General features: G+C 53.6%; 1 pseudogene; it reads right to left on the bottom strand.

Annotated features, from left to right (window-relative positions):
- On the bottom strand, positions 1-4,135 carry LOC147464413 (25S ribosomal RNA; annotated as a pseudogene).
- Between the last annotated feature and the right edge of the window lie 268 nt (positions 4,136-4,403).

Here is a 4,403-nt window from a genome sequence, read left to right as displayed (position 1 = left end):
ACAAATTGGTGCGGCGGCGGGCTGAATCTCAGTGGATCGTAGCAGCAAGGCTACTCTGCCACTTACAATACCCGGCCACATATTTAAGTCGTCTGCAAAGGATTCATCTCCCCAATCGTCTGGAATTTCCATTCAAAGCTCCCAAGGCGGCGCTTCCACCACCTCGGGGGAGGCTCTTGACACATGCTCTCGGGGACGCACAGGCGCCCCTACTATAAGTCGGGTAACAACCGGGAAGGTAGAGAGCGCCACTTCTAGCATGGATTCTGACTTAGAGGCGTTCAATCATAATCCTACACATGGTAGCTTCGCGCCACTGGCTTTTCAACCAAGCGCAATGACCAATTATGTGAATCAACGGTTCCTCTCGTACTAAGTTGAATTACTATTGCGGCACCGCTCATCAGTAGGGTAAAATTACTAGCTTGTCTCATGACGGTCTAAACCCAGCTCACATTCCCTATTGGTGGGTGAACAATCCAATACTTGGCGAATTTTGCTTCGCAATGATAGGAAGAGCCGACATCGAAGGATCAAAAAGCAACGTCGCTATGAACGCTTGGCTGCCACAAGCCAGTTATGTTAGGAAATAAGACGTAGCTAAATAGATAATTGAGTAGATTACTTAATGGAGAGAGACAAATTTTTATACACGATATTATAGAGTAGAGAGAGAGAGAGAGAGAGAGAGAGAGAGAGTACACACGATATACGTGGTTCACCCAATGTGGGCTACGTCCACGGGAAAGCAGCCACTCAATGGCTTTAGTACTTCAAAACAAGAAGTAGTTTACAAAGGGATTATACCCTTAATGGAGCTCCCGCCTTGCTTCACTCTCACCACCTCACACTCACCTTGTTGCATCAACTTCACACTATGAAATGTGTGTAGAAATGGCCTCCTTTTATAGGCCAAAAGGGCTGCCCTCTCTTATGAGAGACAGCCATGTGTAGCCGCCCTTGTGCGAATAAGTCCAAATCGGACCCTCCAATCCGCCCATGTGTGGCCGCCCTTGAGAAGACAAGTCCGCTTTTGAATTCGGCCACCGGCCATTGAATTCGGCCACCGGCCACCGGCCATTGACTTCCGACCACCGGCCATCGGCCATTGACTACCGGCCACCGGCCAACCGACCGGTTGTTTTCCGACCACTTTCCAGCTGTAGTCCGGCCATAATATTCCGGCGAAAAAAAATATTCCGGCCTTTAAAGTTGCCCTGATTCTTGTCCGTGAAAATTTTGGTTTCCGGTGAGTGATTTTCCTTCACGCACGATGGCTTCTCCTCATAATGGGGGCCTTACGAATGTGCGCTTTTACCACAGAAAATTACAAGGGTAAATCAGGCTCCATACTTAACAAGTTATCCCTGTGGTAACTTTTCTGACACCTCTAGTTTCAGATTCTGAAAGACTAAAGGATCAATAGGCCATGCTTTCACAGTTTGTATTCGTACTGAAAATCAAAATCAAATGAGCTTTTACCCTTTTGTTCCACACGAGATTTCTGTTCTCATTGAGCTCATCTTAGGACACCTGCGTTATCTTTTAACAGATGTGCTGCCCCAACCAAACTCCCCACCTGACAATGTCTTCCGCCTGGATCGGCACGCGAGCGCGCCTTAAGACCAGAAGCAGGCGCAGAGCCCCGCCTCCACCTCACGGAGTAAGTAAAATAACGTTAAAAGTAGTGGTATTTCACTTGCGCCAAAGGCTCCCACTTATTCTACACCTCTCAAGTCATTTCACAAAGTCGGACTAGAGTCAAGCTCAACAGGGTCTTCTTTCCCCGCTGATTTTTCCAAGCCCGTTCCCTTGGCTGTGGTTTCGCTAGATATAAGATAGGGACAGTGGGAATCTCGTTAATCCATTCATGCGTGTCACTAATTAGATGACGAGGCATTTGGATACCTTAAGAGAGTCATAGTTACTCCCGCCGTTTACCCGCGCTTGGTTGAATTTCTTCACTTTGACATTCAGAGCACTGGGCAGAAATCACATTGCGTCAACATCTGTGCGGACCATTGCAATGCTTTGTTTTAATTAAACAGTCGGATTCCCCTTGTCCGTACCAGTTCTGAGACGGCTGTTCACCGCCTAGGGAGGGCCGCCCCGCGAGGGGCGACGTTCTACGGCCGTCAGCTAGTGGGCACGCGGAGGCCCGCCCTCCCCGCTGGGGCAGCTCGGGCAGACCCCCGACAACCTTTGGTGTCGGACCGCAGACCCCTAGACCCAGCCCTCAGAGCCAATCCTTTTACCAAAGTTACGGATCCGTTTTGCCGACTTCCCTTACCTACATTGTTGTATCGACCAGAGGCTGTTCAGCTTGGAGACTTGATGCGATTATGAGTACGACCGGGCGTGATCGGCATTCGCTCCTCCAAATTTTCACGGGCCACCGGGGGCGCACTGGACACCACAAGACGTGCAGTGCTTTACCAGCCGCTGAACCCTATCTCCGGGTGATCCGATTTTAGGGTGGGCGGGCTGTTAAAAAGAAAAGAGAACTCTTCCCGGGGCCCCCGCCGGCGTCTCCGGATTCGGTCACGTTGCCGTCCACCGCCATGTCCCGATTCGGGAATATTAACCCGATTCCCTTTCGATGAACGGCGCGCATTGCGCCCTTGACACAGGACTGCCCCATCTCTTAGGATCGACTAACCCATGCCCAATTGCTGTTCACATGGAACCTTTCTCCAATTCGGTCTTCAAAGTTCTCATTTCAATATTTGCTACTACCACCAAGATCTGCATTGGGGGCCGTTTCACTCGGGCTCACGCTCGGAGCTACGGCACGACCCCCACGCCCTCCTACTCATCGGGGCCTCGCACTCGCCCCGATGGCCGGGTATAGGTTGCGCGCTTCAGCGCCATCCATTTTCGGGGCTAGTTGATTCGGCAGGTGAGTTGTTACACACTCCTTAGTGGATTTCGACTTCCATGACCACCGTCCTGCTGTCTTAATCAATCAACACCCTTTGTGGGATCTAGGTTAGGGCGCAGTTCGGCACCGTAACTTGGCTTTCGGTTCATCCCGCATCGCCAGTTCTGCTTACCAAAAATGGCCCACTTGGAGCTCGCATTCCGCACCGGGATTCAACAGAGCAACCCCGTTTTGAGAATAGGTCGAGGGTGTTTCACCCCTGATGCCTCTAATCATTTGCTTTACCTGATAAAACTGTGAAGAGCTCCAACTATCTTGAGGGAAACTTCGGAGGGAACCAGCTACTAGATGGTTCGATTAGTCTTTCGCCCCTATACCCAAGTCTGACGAACGATTTGCACGTCACTATCTCTACGAGCCTCCACCAGAGTTTCCTCTGGCTTCGCCCTGCTCAGGCATAGTTCACCATCTTTTGGGTCCCAGCAGGTACGCTCCCACTCAAACCTTTCACACAAGATCACGATCGATCGATGGTGCACCCCCGAGGGGGATCCCACCTGTCAGGTTACTTGCGCCTCCGTGGGTTTTCCACCCACCGGCTCGCGTACATGTTAGACTCCTTGGTCCGTGTTTCAAGACGGGTCGGATGGAAAGCCCAGAGCGCCAACGTCTCGAGCACGCAGGTGCGTAAATCTCGCCACGAGTGGCGTGCGCTTCGTTCCTCGGCCGGCGCGACGGCATCGGCAGGCCGACGAAAGCCCGCTCTTGTCCCGTCGCACCAGCCCACGCTGACCAGCGCCCCGCGTTGAGCGACGGACCAGCTCTCGCCGTTCCGCATCCAACCGGGGCGCACCTGCGGCCTCCATTCGCTTCTCTCCCAGCAAGTTCAAGCACTTTTGAACTCTCTTTTCAAAGTCCTTTTCATCTTTCCCTCGCGGTACTTGTTCGCTATCGGTCTCTTGCCCGTATTTAGCCTTGGATGGAATCTACCACCCACTTAGGGCTGCATTCCCAAACAGCCCGACTTGTCGACGGTGCCTCCTCTCACCCTCTCTGACGCCCCTTTCCAGGGGACTTGGGCCCGGTCCGTCACAGAGGACGCCTCTCCAGACTACAAATCGCACGACGGGGCCGTGCTCAAGCTAGGCTCTTTCCGGTTCGCTCGCCGCTACTAGGGAAATCCTGGTTAGTTTCTTTTCCTCCGCTTAGTGATATGCTTAAACTCAGCGGGTAGCCTTGCCTAATCTGAGGTTCGTGCGTTCGTTTTTGGGCCTCGGCGGGAGGGGGGACGGGCGCTCGTCCCCTCCCCCCCCGCTCCTCGGCCACGGAGCCCTTTCTTGACACAGCGGCATCGGCCACGCCCCGGCCACAGAAGCCGATCCCCGTGGAGGGCGTACCTCGTACTCGGGAAGCGTAACCACCCTTGCGGCGGGGGTCGTCGCACGGTGCCATCGATGCATTTCAGCCGACCGCGGCGACGCGCTCGCCCCTCGATCGTCACCCCCGCGAGGGGGGGCGACGC

This window comes from Adiantum capillus-veneris, chromosome 1, assembly GCF_014529385.1.
Source record: "Adiantum capillus-veneris isolate H3 chromosome 1, ASM1452938v2, whole genome shotgun sequence".
In the NCBI taxonomy this organism is placed as follows: Eukaryota; Viridiplantae; Streptophyta; class Polypodiopsida; order Polypodiales; family Pteridaceae; genus Adiantum; species Adiantum capillus-veneris.
Note: the sequence above shows the minus strand (reverse complement) of the source record. Positions and strands in the feature narration are given on the sequence as shown.